Consider the following 20,854-nt stretch of genomic DNA (forward strand, 5'->3'; position numbering starts at 1 on the left):
ATGGGAACTGAACACCCAAATCCCCCAAGAGATGCTGAAAATCCTACCTGTGTTCGCTAAAAGAATGTGAACACAAATCCTGTGCTAGAAACCCCGAAAATGGGGAAGCAGCAACCACGTTACCCCAACTATTATTATTATTCAGAGTGTGGTAGTGCTTAGACATCTCAGCCATGGTCCCAGGCTCTCAGTCACAGTCCCTGCCACAAAGATCAGTGCCTCAGAGGCATTTAGGCACTTAACTTCCATTGAATTAGGTGCCTAAATACCTTTGAGCATCTAGACCTTACAGTCTAAGTAACCAAGACAGACTAAACTCTCCAGGGCAGGGACTGTCTTTTTGTTCTGGGTTTGTACAGCACCTGGCACACTGGGGTCCTGCTCCATGATTGGGGGCTCCTAGGTGCTACCACAATATGGGGGCGGGGGGAGAGAGAAAGTGACTTGCCGAGGTCCCACAAGGGATCAGGGTCAGAGCTGGGAAATGAGGTTGGTAACAGAACAACAGAGGAAAGCCTGGCTCAAAAGCGCAAGCACTGGGAAGCAGCATGACTGTAAGACATCAATAAGGATTTAATTATGTATCGATTGCTGGTAGAACATTCACTAGACAAAAGGTGTTTTAATAAAGAGGAATCAATTCCTACCTCTTCGAGCTGGCCTTTTCAAACTGCAAATATTTACACAGGGGCCTTTCATTTCACTTACCATTTAATTAATAGGACAAGCTTGAGATAAACGGCAGGAAAAACAAAAGGCAAAGTAGCCTGCAGCACGAGAACCTCGGTGAATGCTCAACTGTGATGTGGTCCTTCCACTAACCAGTATGTTGGCTGGCCCCACTCGCTTGGCTATCTGTAGAATATGGTGACCTGGGACCATGGAACCAGAGAAGAGGGTGTCCAGGGGATAACCAATTAATCTAAAAAGCTACCGGAGCACTGAGCAAATGGCCTGTTGCTGATATGGTAGTTGCCCTCAGGTCCTGTTAGACACCAAGGGTAGCCCACCAAAACAGGTCTCCAGCTCGATGGGGAAGATGAACCTCAACCTCAAAATGCAAGAGTCAGTGATGGGACCATGCTGGAGTGTAACAGCCATTCCTCCAGCATCTTGTATGAATCCAAACACCTGATCCAGAGTGTGGTGGCTTGATCGACTGGGCCTTCAGACTCCTGGATGAGCCCTCAGATGTCATAGTGGCCATGAAATGCTGAGCCGACTCAGGCAACTTGTCATCCACGTGGGGGTTATCATCACCATGCACTAGGCACCTTGGAGCCTTCAACATCACGGCATTGAGGAGCTCTGTTGCCTAGGCAGAGGCTTCGCTGTGCCCAGACCTCAGAGCCTTCAGGCCGGCACCTTCCCACCACTTGGTTCATGCTGTATCCAATTCCTGGATGGAAGCAACTGGGCCCGGTCCTGCAGAATCGTACATGCAAACCCAGGACCCTTGTCTCTCAGGAGATCAGGAATGGTTTATGTTATTCACTGCTGGCCTTGCATTAAGCAGCACACACCGAGGGCACCTTCTCCTCCTCCCTACCAATGGCACCAAGACTCACCCTACATTCCCACCTGGGATTAACCTGCATCTGGCCCAGGGAAGGAAACACATCCCAGTGAACCAAACGAAGGGGAAGGATAGACTTTCACCATGTTCTTCACAGTGATTCCCCTACTTTTAGAACTTCAGACACTCCCCCCGCCACCCCCAATCCCCTGGTCACCAGCCTCCCAACCAACCTCTAAGTGCCATCAGCGGGGGAAAATATCCACAAGTTCACCCAGCTAATACAGATGGAGGTGGGCTAGGGCAGGTGCCCTCTTAATGCGACAGTTGCACACAGCAGGACTCCCAGCCCTTTGCTGGCAGGGCTAGCAGGGCATCCCACTTCATCCTTCTCAGGTCACCTGCGAGCCACAGTGAGCTGTCAGGGTGCTCCTGAGGGAGAAGCTGTTAATGAGTCTGGTTGCATTCAGTGTATGATCATGACACTTTACTAATCTTCGCCTCTCAGACCCATTGGTTCAGCGTGATTTTCTCTCTCAAGTTTGATCAGATCCATGAGCTCATTCCCAGATTTGGACCTTAGCGTCCAAAATATGGGGGTTAGCATGAAAACCTCCAAGCTTAGTCACCAGCTTGGACCTGGTACCTGCTGCCACCACCCAAAAAATTAGAGTGTTTTGGGGCACTCTGGTCCCACTGAAAAACCTTCCCTGGGGACCCCAAGACCCAAATCCCTTGAGTCTCACAACAAAGGGAAATAATCCTGTTTCCCTTCCCCCCTCCAGATGCTCCTGGAGAGATACCCAGACACAAGCTCTGTGAAACTACGCGGAGTGATTCCCCCTCTCCGTTCCCAATCCTGGAACAAAAGCACTTTCCTCTTCACCCCGAGGAAATGCCAAATCAGGCTAGCAATCCAACACACAGCTCTCCCCTTGATTTCTTCCTCCCACCAATTCCCTGGTGAGTACAGACTTAATTTCCCTGAAGTAAAGAAAAACTCCAACAGGTCTTAAAAGAAAACTTTATATAAAAAAGAAAGAAAAAATACAAATGTTCTCTCTGTATTAAGATGATACAACACAGGGTCAATTGCTTAAAAGAATATTGAATAAACAGCCTTATTCAAAAAGAACACAAATCAAAGCACTTCAGCACTTATATTCATGCAAATACCAAAGAAAAGAAACCATAGAACTTACTATCTGATCTCTTTGTCCTTACACTTAGAAACAGAAGACTAGAAAATAGAACTACTTCTCCCAAGCTCAGAGGAAACAGGCAGACAGACAAAAAGACCTCTTACACAAACTTCCCTCCACCCAAAGTTGAAAAAATCCGGTTTCCTGATTGGTTCTCTGGTCAGGTGTTTCAGGTGAAAGAGACATTAACCCTTAGCTATCTGTTTATGACACGCCCCCCCAAATTGCAGACAGTGGGGAAGCTCACTGGCGGCAATTTCCTTCTAGAACTTGAAAATAAACAGATTAATACAACACATGCACCTTTACATATACTACTAAGTATATAACTAACAGACTTTTACATTTTAAGAACACTTTTTAACTACTGGATTCTGGGAAACTCTCACGGGAGAGTGCATCAGCAACTTTGTTAGAAGCTCCTGTGATGTGTTGAATTTCAAAATCAAAATCTTGGAGAGCTAAACTCCAACGAAGAAGTTTCTTGTTGTTCCCCTTGGCAGTATGAAGCCACTTTAGTGCAGCATGGTCAGTTTGTAGTTGGAACCGCCGTCCCCAAACATATGGGCGTAGCTTTTCCAGAGCGTACACAATGGCATAGCATTCCTTTTCACTGACTGACCAGTGACTTTCCCTCTCAGACAGTTTCTTGCTGAGAAACACGACAGGATGGAAGTTGTGATCTGTTGCTTCCTGCATGAGCACGGCTCCTATACCACGCTCAGATGCATCTGTGGTTACTAGGAATGGTTTGTCAAAATCCGGGGCCCTGAGTACAGGGTCAGACATGAGCGTTGCCTTAAGCTGGGTAAAGGCTTTTTGACACTCATTAGTCCACTTAACGGCATTTGGCTGGGTCTTTTTGGTTAGGTCGGTCAATGGGGCAGCGATTTGGCTGTAGTGTGGTACAAATCGCCTGTAGTATCCGGCCAAGCCTAAGAAGGATTGGACCTGTTTCTTTGACCTTGGGACAGGCCACTTTTGGATAGCATCCACCTTGGCCTGTAGGGGGTTTATGGTTCCTCGACCCACCTGGTGCCCCAGGTAAGTCACTCTGTTTTGGCCTATTTGACACTTTTTGGCCTTAACAGTTAGTCCTGCCTGCCTGATGCGCTCAAAGACCTTTTCCAGGTGGAGTAGGTGTTCGGGCCAGGAGTCTGAAAAAATGGCCACATCATCGAGGTAGGCAACTGCAAATTCTCCCAGTCCAGCTAGTAGACCGTCTACCAGCCTCTGGAAGGTGGCGGGTGCATTTTGAAGGCCGAAAGGAAGGACATTGAATTCATACACCCCCGTATGGGTGACGAATGCTGACCTCTCCTTGGCAGGTTCATCTAGCGGTACTTGCCAGTACCCCTTGGTTAAGTCTATGGTAGAGATGAACTGGGCACGTCCCAACTTTTCCAATAGCTCATCAGTACGTGGCATTGGATAGTTGTCCGGACGAGTTACAGCATTTAGCTTACGGTAGTCCACGCAAAAGCGTATTTCCCCATCTGGTTTGGGTACCAGAACCACTGGAGATGCCCATGCACTGGTAGATGGGCGGATTATACCCATCTGTAGCATGTTCTGGATCTCCCGTTCTATAGCAGCTTGGGCATGAGGAGACACCCGGTAGGGTGGGGTTCTGATTGGGTGAGCATTACCTGTATCAATGGAGTGGTATGCCCGTTCAGTCCGTCCTGGGGTGGCTGAGAACAATGGGGCGAAGCTAGTGCACAGCTCCTTGATTTGTTGCCGCTGCAGACGTTCCAGGGTGGTTGAGAGGTTCACCTCTTCCACGCCACCGTCTTTTTTCCCGTCGTAGTAGACACCGTCAGGCCACTCAGCATCATCTCCCTGGACTGTAAACTGACAAACCTGTAAGTCTCTGGAATAGAAAGGCTTGAGAGAATTAACATGGTACACTTTAGGCTTTAGTGAGGAATTGGGAAATGCTATGAGGTAGTTCACAGCTCCCAGGCGCTCTTGGACCGTGAATGGCCCTTCCCATGATGCTTCCATCTTATGGGCCTGTTGCGCCTTCAAGACCATAACCTGGTCTCCTACCTTGAAGGAACGTTCTCTGGCATGTCTGTCATACCAGGCCTTTTGCTCTTCTTGAGCATCCTTTAGGTTCTCTCTAGCAAGGGCTAAAGAGTGTCGGAGGGTGCTTTGTAGGTTGCTTACAAAGTCCAGAATGTTAGTTCCTGGAGAAGGCGTAAACCCCTCCCATTGCTGCTTCACCAACTGTAATGGCCCATTAACCTCGTGACCATACACAAGTTCAAATGGTGAAAACCCTAAACTGGGATGTGGTACAGCCCTGTAGGCAAACAGCAACTGCTGCAACACTAGGTCCCAATTATTGGAGAATTCGTTGATGAATTTTCTTATCATGGCCCCCAAAGTTCCATTGAACCTTTCCACCAGGCCATTGGTTTGATGGTGGTACGGGGTGGCAACCAAGTGATTCACCCCATGAGTTTCCCACAGTTTTTCCATGGTCCCTGCCAGGAAAGTAGACCCTGAATCTGTAAGGATGTCAGAGGGCCAACCTACCCTGGCAAAGACGTCTGTTAGGGCCAAGCACACAGTGTTAGCCCTGGTGTTGCCTAGAGCTACTGCTTCTGGCCATCGGGTAGCAAAGTCCACTAAAGTCAGTACGTACTGCTTTCCTCTGGGCGTCTTTTTTGGGAAAGGGCCCAGAATATCCACAGCTACTCGCTGAAATGGGACCTCAATTATGGGGAGTGGCTGGAGAGGGGCCTTGACCTGGTCTTGAGGCTTTCCCACTCTTTGGCATACCTCACAAGACTGGACATACTTGGCAACGTCCTTGCCCATCCCCTCCCAGTGGAAGGACTTCCCCAACCGATCCTTGGTTCTGTTCACCCCAGCATGGCCACTGGGATGATCATGGGCTAAGCTTAAGAGCTTCTCCCGGTACTTAGTTGGAACCACCAACTGTTTTTGCGGCTGCCATTCTTCCCGGTGTCCACCAGAAAGAATTTCCTTGTATAAAAGTCCTTGGTCTATAACAAACCGGGATCGATTTGAAGAGCTGAGAGGTGGTGGGGTGCTCCGTGCCGCCGCCCACGCTTTCTGAAGGCTGTCATCTGCTTCCTGCTCAGCCTGGAACTGTTCCCTTGAGGCTGGGGTCACCAGTTCTTTCTCAGACTGTGGACTTGGGCTTGGTCCCTCTGGAAGCGATGTAGGTGATGGGGTTGTTTCCGTTGCTGGTGAATCGCTCTCCGCTGGTGCACCTGAGGGTATTTCAGGCTCTGGCTGAGCCTTTTGGGTATGGCTGTCGTGTGCTTCTGCCAGTTTTGGCTCGCTGGCGCCCTCTGGCGTTGAGTTTGAAGATGTGGTTGCACTTGCTGGTGCTGGTTGCTGTTCCAGTTCCGGGCCTGGGACTGGAGATGCTGTGGCTGTTTCAGTGGTAGGCATGGAATCCGGGTCCACTGCCTCTGTCTGGGTCTCTGGTAACACAGACGGGGCTTCTGTGGACGGCTCAGGAACAGGAATGGGTCTGGAAGCTTGCCTGGTTTGGCTACGGGTAACCATTCCCACTCTCTTGGCCCGCCTCACCTGGTTGGCCAAGTCTTCCCCCAGTAGCATGGGGATAGGATAATTGTCATAGACTGCAAAAGTCCACATTCCTGACCAGCCTTTGTACTGGACAGGCAGTTGAGCTGTAGGCAAGTCTACAGCTTGTGACATGAAAGGGTAAATTGTAACTTTGGCCTTTGGGTTGATGAATTTGGGGTCAACGAAGGATTGGTGGATAGCTGACACTTGTGCCCCCGTGTCTCTCCACGCAGTAACCTTCTTTCCGCCCACTCTCAAATTTTCCCTTTGCTCCAAGGGTATTTGAGAGGCATCCGGGCCTGGGGATCTTTGGTGTGATGGTGGTGTAATGAATTGCACTCGCATGGTGTTCTTGGGACAGTTGGCCTTGATATGTCCCGGTTCATTACACTTAAAGCATCTTCCATCTGATGGGTCACTGGGCCGAGGTGAGTTACTGGAGACTGGTGAGGTTGAAGAGTAGGGTATCTGTGGCTTTACTTGGGTGGTATGGAGGGTCTTTGGCTGTCCTCGGTTGTAGGGTTTATGGTCTGTGTGCCCCCTGGGGTAATCGTTCCCCTTGACAGTAGCTTTTTTGCTTTCTGCCAGTTCCATCCATTTGGCTCCAATCTCCCCCGCCTCAGCGATAGTTTTGGGATTTCTATCTTGTATGTACCGTGTGATGTCTTCAGGAACACCATCCAAGAACTGCTCCATTTGTATGAGAAGGTTCACTTCTTCCAAGGTTTGAATGTTGTTTCCTGTTAACCAGGCCTCATAGTTTTTTGCAATGTAGTAGGCGTGTTTGGGAAATGACACCTCTGGTTTCCATTTTTGGGTTCTGAAGCGCCGACGGGCATGATCTGGGGTTATCCCCATCCTGTATCTGGCCTTGGTTTGAAAAAGTTTATAGTCATTCATTTGCGGCTTGGGCATTTCAGCTGCCACCTCTGCTAAAGGTCCACTGAGGTGTGGCCTTAATTCTACCATGTACTGGTCTTCGGGGATGCTGTACCCAAGACAGGCTCTTTCAAAATTTTCCAAGAAGGCCTCGGTGTCATCACCTGCCTTGTAGATGGGAAATTTCCTGTGCTGTGGAGCAATAATTGGCGCCGGGTTGTTAGGGTTGGCTGGCACATGCAGCCCAGCTTTTGCCAAGTCCAGTTCATGTTTTCTCTGTTTTTCCTTCTCTTCATTCTCTTTTTGTTGTTTTTCCATTTCTCGGCGGTGGGCCGCCTCTCTTTCTCTCTCTCTTATTTCCATCTCTGCTTGTTTTATTTCCAGTTGTTGCCTGTGTTCAGCCTCTCTCAATTGGTCTTCGGCCTCCATTTTTGCCTTGGAAGTCATGGTTCCTGTTTTCTTGTGTTGGGGTGCCCTCCGGTGTTTATCCTTTGAACTGCAGGTTCTCTGTTGCCTCCTGAAGTCTGCCTAGCAACAGTGCTTTTTTCCCTTTTTCTCTCTAGCTAATGTTCAATGAAGGGAAACCAGAAAAACCACTTTATTTGCATGCATATAAGTGCTGGTACTTGCCTGCTAATGGGAGGGCTATTGCATGACAAAAGACCCTCAACAGTCTTCTCGCTTAACATGCAAACCACAAACTGCTAGAGAGAGCAGAAAAAAAAAATTCTCTCTGGTTCCCTATTAAAACCAACTGTTTCTCTCTGCTAAAAAGCCCTTAGCAGAGAAAAGAAAAATATAATATTCCTACTAGCTTCTGGATTCTGTCTAGATCCCACCACTGCTACACCATGTTATAACCTTATTCCCAGATTTGGACCTTAGCGTCCAAAATATGGGGGTTAGCATGAAAACCTCCAAGCTTAGTCACCAGCTTGGACCTGGTACCTGCTGCCACCACCCAAAAAATTAGAGTGTTTTGGGGCACTCTGGTCCCACTGAAAAACCTTCCCTGGGGACCCCAAGACCCAAATCCCTTGAGTCTCACAACAAAGGGAAATAATCCTGTTTCCCTTCCCCCCTCCAGATGCTCCTGGAGAGATACCCAGACACAAGCTCTGTGAAACTACGCGGAGTGATTCCCCCTCTCCGTTCCCAATCCTGGAACAAAAGCACTTTCCTCTTCACCCCGGGGAAATGCCAAATCAGGCTAGCAATCCAACACACAGCTCTCCCCTTGATTTCTTCCTCCCACCAATTCCCTGGTGAGTACAGACTTAATTTCCCTGAAGTAAAGAAAAACTCCAACAGGTCTTAAAAGAAAACTTTATATAAAAAAGAAAGAAAAAATACAAATGTTCTCTCTGTATTAAGATGATACAACACAGGGTCAATTGCTTAAAAGAATATTGAATAAACAGCCTTATTCAAAAAGAACACAAATCAAAGCACTTCAGCACTTATATTCATGCAAATACCAAAGAAAAGAAACCATAGAACTTACTATCTGATCTCTTTGTCCTTACACTTAGAAACAGAAGACTAGAAAATAGAACTACTTCTCCCAAGCTCAGAGGAAACAGGCAGACAGACAAAAAGACCTCTTACACAAACTTCCCTCCACCCAAAGTTGAAAAAATCCGGTTTCCTGATTGGTTCTCTGGTCAGGTGTTTCAGGTGAAAGAGACATTAACCCTTAGCTATCTGTTTATGACAGCCTCATAATGATAAGCATGCTGCTTGGATGGGCTCTTCTCTCTCTTTGGAGGAGATACTAGTCTGTTCAGGAAGAGTGGGTGGGATTTTGTGTTCCTTATTCTCACTCCTGTTCCAAAGTTCAGCTCCAATGTGTGTCTGCATTGTGCCAAGGACTAGCTATCACCCGTTGGAGACTCAGAGTGGGCAATTCTGATAGAAGATTTTGGGCCATAGCAGCATGTGTTAGTGGAATGAATATCAGGTCTCTGGTCCTGTCCAAAATAAACAAAATGCATTCATTAATTTAATTATCACCAAGATCCAGACAGTGTGTGTGTCATCCTACCTCCACTTACAAACCCTAGGTTTAGTTGGTGCACTGATCCGGAAACCGAGAGTTAGGGGATGATCCCAAACCAAAGTGGTAGCATTCCTGCACATTGATATTCCTTTCTGCTTCCTACAGTTAAAATTATACACAAATCTTGCAATCATTTGTTATGCAAGATAAATATGGCAGGACAACTTTCAGATGTGTACAGGCTGTAATGCTTCCCAGATGCTTACAAGAGTTAATCTACAATAAACCCTGGGGACTTCAACATGAACAACATTTAGCATCGTTATCAGTTCCTCTAGGAAACCTATAGCACCTGGAGCGCTGTAGATTGGTGGGCTGGCCATGACCCTGCTACATTAAAAGGACTTTGCAGGCCCTGGGAATCTGCTTCTGCATTTCCAGCTGGATGAAAACAGCTATTGCGAAATGGATGCAGATTTCCCTAATTTCTGTAAGTGAAACAACAAAAGGGAAGGAATCTAACCTTTGGGCAAATAACTAGCTTACAGTCACTCGGAGGAACCAGTGCCAGTCCCCAGGTGATGATGAAGCCCAGGATGTGTTGTAAGCACACTATTAATAATGAGTGAGCACTGCATTGTGAGTCTGTAATTGGATGCGGGGTTTCAGATGAAATTGCTCTTTGGGGTGACAAATGACAATGAGCCTTCAAATCAAGTTAAAGCCTTGCCAGGAGCTGACTTATGAATGAGCTCATTCTCCTGAGTAAAGATGGGTATTGGTTACAGGTGCAAGAAGGCTTCTTTGGCTTAAACTTTGCATGACGTTTTCCCCTCCCTGAACAATGAGTCCACACAATTTTGTGGGAGTTTAAATCCACTCTGCAAAAACAAGTGTCAAGAGAAAGCGGGGAGGGGAAGGAAACATAAAATTCACTTCAACTTTTTACTTTTCCAATGTTTTCCAACCAAAGATCTTAAAACACTTTAGAAACTCCCCACATAGTTAATCTAGCTTGCTTTGTTGTTTATGGTCTAGACATTGACAGCTTTTTTCACCTTATTCTCTGATCCATTATTTTATTAGGATCAACTGCAATAAAAACACTGAGTTTACTGCTTTCCACGTGGCTGCCTCAAAAGCACTTTGCAATTATTAATAATTAAGCTTCTGCAAAGCACAGCGGATACAGTCTTCCCCATTAAAGCTGGTTGGATCATTTTTTGCAGGTATTTTACCCAACATATGTAGCTCCTTGTGTTTTGTTTGTTTGTAAATCATCCCTAAAGCAGCTGTGATTGCTGGGAATGTGTTCATGATTCGTGCTGATCATTTGCACACATAAGGACTGATTCTCATGTACATTGAGGTCACTTTGTGCAGCCAGGATAGGATCCAGAGGCCTTACTGTAAATGAAAATATTAGTCTGTATGGCCCAGATCCTTGAAGGTATTTAGGCTCATTTTTAACTTTGAGGATCTGGGCCTACATTGTTTGCAAACTGGCTTTATATGATTATTTGCTATTCCTGATTCACTCTTCATGTAGTGTGATTGGCCACCTGAGTCAGATGGCGTTGTTTCTATTTTCTGATTGGACAACCTCAGCTTTGTAAAGGGGAGTCTTGTCTCTAGTTCTGATCACATCTTTGATTACTTACTAGTAATTCTTTGATGGACCTTTCAGGCAAATAATAAAAGAGCTTTTCAACATGTCTGCCAGAGCATTCTTAGCACAAATATTCCTGGACTAGACAAGGTTGGTTATTCATTAGCAGAAATGGGAAGTGTACCCAGAGAATGCTGGTTCTTTTCCCCTTTTCTAGCTACAAGATGTAAAGGTGGGGATAGTACCTGCATGGCCCCTTGTGATTGAGATTGGCACTGCAGGTGTGCCTCTTGATTTCCCCTGACTAGGGCAGGGATAGGTTCACTTTAACAGCTGAGGCAGGTGGGGAGGAGGAGAAGCCAATGTGCACTAACAAAAGACCATGTTCTCTTTTAATAAGGCTTGAGGACAGACTCAATTACAGCAAACAAGGTCCTCAGCACAGGACCCTGGTTCAGAGCTCCCAAACATAACACCATGTCTTTGAGTTTATAGGAGCCTCGGAGAACCCATTGCGGTCCGCATGGCTTCTACTCCTCGCTCTCTCATGCAACTTCCTTTTCCTGTGTATCCAGCCCATCCCTAGGGTGGCGCAGGGTGTCCTTGATTACATCCCGAGGGGTAGTACTCCATCACGCCAGACCGCATATAGTCACTGGGCCCTGGTTTTGTTACTGTTGTGCATCTGAGGAGTGAAACCAGATGTTTTGATTGACCTGAATTGAAGAAAAAAATCACTTTTTTCCATGTGAGACAATTTTTGAGCCTTTGACTTTTCCCTCCCAATCTGGGATGGGAAAATTTTTTGAATTCTTGAAAATATTCCCAGGAAGGGAAAACCATTTCCTGCCCAGCTTTAGGCCTTATATCCCAACAAACGTGTGGGGCTAGGGACCAAAGTGAGCCCCAAAGGTGCCAAACCCTAGATGAGAACACCATATAACAAATCACTCTGCAGCTGAAATTGGGATGGATGTCCTCTTCGCCAACACACTGGAGATTGAACCAGGAACGTCCCAAGCAACAAACTCATGCCCTAGTTTACCTTATCCCTAGTAACTTGAATTCTAGGGTGCAGCTACCATGCCCCATCATGCCTCATTCGTAGCATCATACTGGATAATCTTTCCCCTGCAAAACCTCCTGAGCTGGAGCATACCAAAGCCCAAGTAGGTGTCACTGTGAGACACTAGCATGAGCAGGCTCGGAGGCAGGCTGGGTCCCTTTCCACTGTTGCCACTACTCTGGATTTGGCACCATCTGTAATACAAGCACATGAGCATCCGGCTTTTCCTGGGTCACGAGTTGTTTTGTCTTTGTGTGTGTGGCTGTGAGCAGGCTCCCATTCCAACTGAATGAACCAAATTATCCCTGTTCCTATGTAGTTGTAATGGGAGTAGGGGAGAGAAGAGTGTGCACAAGGCAGCTGTAATTTGGCTGCAGGCACCAGCGAGTGCGCAAGCTGGCGGTGTGAATCAGATCTGCCTAAGGCAGTCAGGACCCTTGAATGGGGGCAGGGCTAAGGTGGGACTATCCCTGCAGACCAGCAAACACCATAAGGCCACCGGGGGAGAAGCACTGCTGACATCTTTTTAAAGGGGGAGCAAATCCAAGGCTTGGGGACTTAGCTAAGCACACGCAAATCCCACTCTCACTGATGCGGCAGAATGCTGCCCAGGTCTCTGCAGAGCTCTTGTGGTGGTCCCTAAGCTTCCAGCAGGCCCTGTCTGCAGCACTGGATTCTGGTTTGCAGCTAGTACAGGGGTGGGATGGGGGATCCAGAATGAGTCTCTACAGCCTGTAGAGAACAACTGAGATGAGCTCAGCTGGGCTTCTTGGGCTTGGCCAAGCTACTTGGCTTGTTTTGGGCTCATCTGGTACAGCTGGCTGCAGGGTCTCAGCTGGGGCAATGCATGGGCTGCAGCCCAGCCAGCAGATGGGAAGGACTCTGCTGAGTGCTTTAGTCCACACGTGTGTCAGGCTGCCAGATACAGAGCAGTTCTCTGGCAATGGAGCCTTAAAGCTGCTGTCCTCTTCCCCGGGGGGCTTCCAAGGGGTCAGCGACCCAGAGGTGAATCTGGGGGAAGACATCAACCCTTTAGCTGAGCACAGCACAGCTATTCTCAAGCATTTCTTTACTCAAGCACCACCAACCACCCCTAGAGAGACCCTCTGCTCCCTGGGTGGGAGTCATGTTGTAGTGTTCGTGCCCACGCTAGAGATGGATGTAGTGGTCATGGGTGACAGCCAAGAGCCATTGTTTAGATGGGCTACCAGAGGGCATTATGGGAAATCTATAGATGCTCTAGGCTGGCAGGAACTAAAGGTCACTCAATGCCTAACACCCATTGGGGTGGCCCTGCTGTGGCATGGCTCAGAGCAGGTGAGAAGGAGACAGGACTACAGCTTTGCACCTTTCCTCAATGTTGCCCAAGGTCTGTGACACAGGGCTGACCATTCTTTTTGAAGAGGCAACATGCATCTCCTCTGCATGCAACAGGGAACAGAGGGAAGGACTGTGCCTCCGGCAGCCAGGAGAGTCTCCACTTCCCCCAGCCAAGGGCTGTGCTTTAAAGGCAAGAACTAGCCCCATCAATTCAGGAATAATGTTGAAGTGTCCAAAGAATGAGTGGGAACGGATGTAGGAATTGCTTGTGCCACCTGTGAGTGGAATTGTACAACAGCCCCAGGTTCTTATGACTAGTGTGATGGCAGGAATCAAGAGGTGGAGCTGTTACACGCAATCTTACCAGTTCTTTTCCTTACTGTGGGAGCATAGGTCAGTCTTTGAATCAAAGCTTGAATTATTAGTTTTGTGATCCAGTTGATTTTGAGGGGAGCTGTTGCAAATAGCAGGAGAGTTTGCCCCTTGCCTTAATCTAACTAGTGAACCTCTGCAACAGTTCTTGAGGCAGAGTTGCTCCCTGGGAACTGGGCATTGGAGTTTGGCTGATGTCCCTTAAAGAGGAGATTGCCTGATGTGGTTTGTGACCACCTCTGTTCCAGGGCTTATGTATGTAATGTACATAATAAGTTCAGTAGTAAAATACCCACAGTTCACATCACTGATTTCTCATCCAATGAGGTGCCAGTCAGCAAGGCCTACCCCTCTGCTATTACATGGCAAAGAGACAACAATAGTTTGTTTGATGTCCTGATGCCAGGAAGGGATGGAACACTAAGGACTGGCATATTTAAGTCTGGCTTTGGGCAAATGCATCAGACAGCACTGACAAAGGCAGGAGAGCATTTTAATTACAGCTGGGCTAGTTGTTCATGGTGAATAAATGATCAGACAGGTGTAGCCCTTTTCTCAGCTTGCTCTGAGATTGGTTTTCTCAGGCCCATGGAGGGTCATGAGGAAAAGTGAGGGGATTCTGAGCGGTGGAGAAGTTCTGAGCTGTGAGGAGCAGCAGGAATGGGAGATGGATTCTGAGCCTGGAAAGGGGAAGGGAGAAGGTTCAGGGATGGGTGGATCAGAGACTGCTGGGAGGTGGTTGTTAGTGGTTGGGGGGGGGATGGATGGGAGGAAGTGGGAAGGTTCTGAAAAAGGGGTGTGGGTGGATTGGATAGCACCCAGGGACTGGTGGGACCATGCTCAGAGCCAGGAGGGGGATGGGTGGGTGTGATAGGGTGTTCATCTCCACACTAGCCCAGAAGGAGTTAGTGAGGCTGACAGTTAACTGGATAGGCTGCAGCTGAGAGGAGTTAGGTGGCCTAAGTAATCTCTTGAATCAGTGGTTCTCAAACTTTTTCTTTCCCCAGATCGCTTGAAAATTGCTGATGGTCTCAGTGGACCACCTAATGATCTTTCCAAATGTTGTTTGTACTGTTAGCTAACTGTTATAAAGCATTTTGGATAAAATCACTATATACAATTTTTTAATAATAAATTTTTTTGTTCTACAAATAAAAGCATACAACTCATATTTTAATATTACCTTTCTAAGGCTATCGATGTGCCCTCTCTCCCCCACCACGGCAGCCCTGGAGCTGGGGCTGGGAAGGAGGGCCATCTCTCCCCGGCAGCCGCAGCCTTGGAGCTGGGGAAAGTCGCCACTTTCTTTGGCCGCCACAGCCCTGCACGTCCCAAATCTGCTACCCCTTCTTCTCACTCCACTGCCTCCTGACACCTACCCCTATTCCCCCCCCAAAGCCACCACCTCACCTTACATATAGTCTTCTCCAGGGTCCAGACACCTAATTAGTGTGTGGCTCGTGTGTGGCTGCCCAGGTGCGCACCTTAGAGGGAACTATCTGTGGACCACCTGAATGGTGCTCATGGTCCACCAGAGGTCTGCAGGTCACAGTCTGAGAACCTCTGCCCTCACTGATGGTGGAGCTGGCAGGGCTAGGATAAAGCCAGGAAACTGACAGCAGAAAGGAGACTGCAGTGAGGGAGCCTACAGCCACACTTTAGACATTAGAGGGGGAAGGAGGAAAACCTTGGGGAGAGGGTGTAGGAAAAGGTTTGGGAAGATGGCAGAAAGGGTAAGATGGCGTAGATGTTGGCTGTTGATTAGAAGGTCCCTGAGCTGAAATCTGGAGTAGAGGGTGGGCCCTGGTTTTGCTTTTAGCCACTGTGGCAGTGGCACAGTCTGGGCAGTGTATGGGAAGATGGCCAGAGGCAGTGTGTACAGAGAGATTTTGATACCTCTGGAAGGGAAGGACTAGAGTGACCTGGCTAGAGGGCTGTCATGAAAATAGAGCACACTGTAGAGCGGGGACAGGGCACATGAACAAGTGGCAGAAGGGGGCATCAGACCTGGAGGGAGCTACTCCCCCAAGAAACCAGAAGGAGGGACCCTAGACCTGAGTGTACCCCTTGACAATGGGGCTGGCAGGTTACATGAGGAATGTTAGCTAGTGAGTGGATGTATGACCCGGGGAAGTGGTAGGACAGGAGATGGGTCAATGAGTGAGTGAGCGTGAGGGAACTTGTTTTGCGAGTGAATTGGGAAGGCTGGGGGAAGTCCCAGAGCAAGAAGACTTAGATCTCTGCTCCCTCTACAGGGGAAAAGCCAGCTGGGGCCAGCCTCATCTACATGAATGATTGTGTTGCTCGCCCCTAGTTCCGCACATTGTGTTTTGGTGACTTAGCTGGAATTTGTCTATGGTCTGATTGTATCAATACTAACAGATTGTTATTGTTATTGTTTGCATGAGAGGGCATAGGAATTGGGCAAGACACGCCCTGGAGAAAGTGGGTCACCCTGAGCATACATGAGGTGGGCTCTGTTTTGGGAACAGGATTCAAATTCAACATGAGAGGTTGGAGAATTCTGTTGATAAGCCAGGGAGTGCTATTCCAAGGAGCAGGGACTTTGGCTTGGGGCCCTGCTTTGCTCCAGATTCCTGCTTGGAAGTTCTGAGTCCCATGTGGAGTGATTTTGGGGGACCAGACTGGCAGCATTGGCACAAAGCTTCCTTTGTACCAGGCCTGCATGGAGCAATGATGGTAATACAGAGCTGGCTTTATAGTGAGTTCCAGCTGGAAGACAGAGCTGACTGCCCAGTGCCCTGACAGGCAGTGATGGTGCTGAGCTGACTTCACTGTGGGAACCAATCAGAGCAGCTGCAAGCAGAGGTGTGGTCAGGGAACTGGCCCAGGGAGAGACCCATTGGAGCGACTCTGGAACCTGGTGGATTTCTCTGGTCTAGGCAGATGGGGAGGCAAATCACCTCCTGACGGCTGCCAGTCGAACTGGACCAGTGAGTGGGGTTTAAGGTAGGGGTGAGGAGACTGTTGTGTGACTAAGTTTTGGACCTCAACAAACCAAACAGTTAATCCTTGGAGCTGTGGGGTTGATATGGTGAAGGTGTTCAACTCTGTTGTATCTAAATAGATATCTCGCTATCCTGCTCTTTTTGCTTGGCTATTCCACCCCCTACCCCCAATTTGCCTTCAATAAGACTTGAGCACTGGCTCCTAGTTAATCGCATGCTTTGGTGAATCAGGGCATTAATATAAAGCCAATATTGGGCTGGATTTTTAGGGGAGCTGAGAACCCCCAGTTCCCACTGACTTCAATGGGAGCTTGCTCAGCCCTTTGACAATCAGGCTCCACTCTCAGAGCAAGGAGGTGCTTGCGGTGAAGTCATTGGTTTGCAGTGCAGGAAGGCTGGAGTCATTTCGCAGCACTGGAACTGGCTCCCAGGGTATGCTTGGGCAAATTACTTAGGGCAGGGATGGCCAACCTGTGGCTCCGGAGCCACATGCGGCTCTTCAGAAGTTAAGATGAAGCTTCTTGTATAGGCACCAACTCCAAGGCTGGAGCTACAGATGCCAACTTTCCAATGTGCTGGGGAGTACTCACTGTTCAACCCCCGGCTCTGCCACAGGCCCTGCCCCCACTCCACCCCCTCCTGCCCCCAAGCCTCCTACATGCTATGAAACAGCTGATCAGGAGGTGTGGGGAAGGTGCTGGCAGCAGGGGGAAGGAACTGATGGGGGGCTGCTGATGTATTACTGTGGCTCTTTAGCAATGTGCATTGGTACATTCTAGCTCCTTCTCAGGTTGGACACTCCTGACTTAGGGCATCCACAATAGCAGCTCTTGAATGGACACAGAGCAGTGCACTGTGGGTAGCTGTCCTACTGGTCTCACAGGGTGCTTTGGAATGCTTCCTGGGGGCGGGTACAGCATCACATGATGCAGGTTTCTCAATCCCATTGTTCCATGGGCATCCTACTAGATTGCCAGCCACTTTTCTACTGGCCTGGTAACCTGCAAGCCATCCGTCTATGTCAAGAAGCATGTCCCCTATTGAGTATTGTGGCCTAGAAAAAGCATTTTAACACTGAGCTACAGGAATGTTTATTGCTGTAGCATACTGACCCTGGCATTGTTTGTCTGCATCCTGCTATCACCCTTGTAATGATTGCTCTGAGGGCTCCACTGTACAATGCACACACATCTATTGCTATTCAGCATAGAGTCTCGGAGTTGGAAGGGACCTCAGGAGGTCATATAGTCCAACACCTTGCTCAAGATAGGGCCAATCTCCAGACAGATTTTTGCCCCCAGATCCTTAAGCGGCACTCTGAAGGATTAAATTCACAACCCTGGGTTTAGCAGGCTAATGCTCAAACCACTGAGCTATCCCTCCCCCCAAAAGTGAAGTGCCCACACAGGGACTTGAACCTTGGACCCACAAATTAAGAGCCTGATGCGCTACCAACTGAGCTAGATATGTTGGGGATCCTTAGCAGCAGCCACTGTGTGATGGAGAATAATGAAGATAAATTCAGTTTCCAAAGTAGATTTGTATTCCACACCCATGCAGACATACCTATGTAATGCTGAGGGAAACTTCATACATGCAGGGGAAAGTAACCTTGAAGATGGGGGATGGAACAGGGAATTTACAAGAACATACACTAAAGAGACTCTCTCAGCTGGGTGTATGTGCGGCTGTCACTGTGTTCAATCTCCAGGGAAGGAGTGCCTTGGGTACTGCTGTGACCCTGGAAGATATGTGGAAAGAGAGGAGAGGGAGAGAATGTAGGAAGGTCCTGGAAGGTTGTTTCTTTTCTAATTAAACTTTGTATGACTGGAGAAGGTAAAGCTGTAATGAAACTTTTTTTTTTTTAAACACACAAAGCTTACCGCAGGAGAATTAAATCTCCTTTCTTCAAAACTTGTACCCATTTCCCTCCTTCCATCAGTAATTTAACCATGCACAGTTTACATCTATATGAAAAAGTGAAAGTTAGTGATATCTGCTTTTACTTGTCTAAGAAAAGTTTTAATTCTGTTTCTTTTCATTCTTCCTTAAAACCATGCCCTCTCTTCCCACAGCTGAAGGCTAAGGACCCTCACCCCCATCTTAACTGGTCCCCCTCCCCAACCCATATACCACCACCTGACCCCAGCCTCCACCCTGACTGCACCCCCACCAGTCTCCCACCTATACACCATGTGACCCCAGCCCTCTCCTTGTAGAAGCAGCAGGTCTACGGGCTCTGCACCAGAGTGAGTATTTGCCTCCCTTGCCTTCTGCTATGCCTGTACCAGGTCTTTGATCATTTTACAGGGCACGGCTGTGTGTCCCTAGCATAGCCCTTTCCCTCCATGCCCCAAGCAAGTTCTTGAGGCTGGAGCGGATCTGTGCCTGCACAGCTTCTTCTGCCCATACACCCAGGAGATCTACCACCTCCCATAAAGGACCATATTTGCTGCACGGACCTGGCATGCTCAGCTGGGCAGTTCTATGTGGGCTCTCCACACTGAGATAAGGCAAGTTCAAAACTTCCTGGGGTTTTAACCCTTCCTGAGGAGGGGCGTTCACCTGTGTACGTGGCTGCAGGGCAGTGGAGTTCAAAACAGTGGTCTTGGTGGGCATTGTGGGACACCTCCTGGAGGCCAGTTACGTCGACATAAGCCATGTCATGTCTACACTGATGCTGCGTCACTCTAACTACGTCCCCTAAGAGGTGAGTTAAGTGGTGGGAGGAGCATTGTAGGGTGCACACCTCCATAGTTAGGTCGATGTAAGCTGCCTTATGTCAGCTTAACTTTGTAGTGTAGACAAGCCTTAAGCCAACAAGGCAGTGGGCCAGAGAGCAAGTGTGTGAGAATGACTGTAGTCCAGGAGCTAGGGCATCCTGTCCCTAGGAGGTGAGACCCTGGGTGCAGTCCCCCTGCTCCAATCATTCTTTAATTAGTTATTCACCATGGAATGGCTTCAGCAGGAGAGACTGAGGGATCCCCACCTCAGAGTACCCCACAGACTTGTGGTTAGAGTCCTTGCCTGAGGGGCTTGAGACTCCTGATCAAATCCCTTCTTCCCTTTAGGTAGAGCAGGGAAGTGAACCTGGGCCTCATGGCTGGGGTGAGTGCACTAACTAGTGGACTAAAAGTTATAGGGTGGGCACCCCCTGGATTTAGAATGGGATCCTACCAGATTGGGTTTCACAGGGACGTTCGGTGGAGAAACACCTCTCTTGCCCTGGTTCATGAATCACTCTGGGGCTAGGGTGCCTAGGGAGACAGCAGTTCTCATGCCCAGAAGCAGAAATGGAAGCACTGAGGGACCTTTCACTGCAGAAACTTAGGCACCTAGAGGATTAGGCAGCAGCCAAGTGGGAGTATTGTGGATCCTAAAACTGGGACCTGGGCACTTCAATCTGGGGTGTGGGGGCCTGTGTACCTTTGTGGGTCAGTAATGTAAATCCTCTGTTCCTGTGGCACAAGGCCTTGTAACTAAGTTACTAAGGGGCAGCTCCCCCTGTTTTACCTTGATCATCCCGTTCTGAACCTGCAACCTTTCTCCTTTGCCTTTATATTTTTCTACCTCATTGTTCTTCTGGGAAAGGTTCTGGCCTGACAACTGAGGGGACTGAAGTCCATCCCGCATGCAGCGAATAGGTACAGCCATGATTCAATCTACCTACAAACATGCTTCAGGCTAGCCAGGGTTGGATAGAAAGTTAGGGTAAAACTTTTCAGCCAGCTCTAGCCATAACTCCAAATCCCTCTGTAAAATGTTACAGCAGCAGCAAACAGGGCAAAAAATAATTGTCTCGAGGACATTGTGTCTTAAAGCTCTCCCATTAGCTAAGAAATATTGTGGCTAAAAACTGGTGGCATTTGGATGACCTTCCTCTTGCTGTTCCTCCAGCTGATCCTAATACTAGACTCTAGTCTAAACAGAGGTCACTATCAGCAATAATAAACCCTCAAGTGTTATTACTCCATTGCCAGCATCTGGACTGCTACTTGAGGGATCCAATGTAATTTAAAAGGTACTAAATTGAAACAAAATCAGTCCATTGATGGCCCTGCCTGTGGTACCTTTTAATTTGGTGTCCTATTCATTTGGGGAGAATGAAATTATCCTATTCATTAGAGGCAGACACTGGTGGTGAATGGGTCAGCATGCTGCACGGATGGCATTAATTAAATCCTCATGAGCACAGATAATATCCCAGCAGGAAACAGGAGAAGACAGAAACATTTAATGTAAATATGGCAATAATAACAGGGCTACTGGCTGGCTAGGATTGCTGGCACCAGCTGAGTGCTTTTTTGCAGGGCAGTTTAAAGAGCAATTATTATTAAAGTTGCCCCAAC

This window comes from Gopherus evgoodei, chromosome 7 (genome assembly GCF_007399415.2).
Source record: "Gopherus evgoodei ecotype Sinaloan lineage chromosome 7, rGopEvg1_v1.p, whole genome shotgun sequence".
Taxonomy (NCBI): Eukaryota; Metazoa; Chordata; order Testudines; family Testudinidae; genus Gopherus; species Gopherus evgoodei.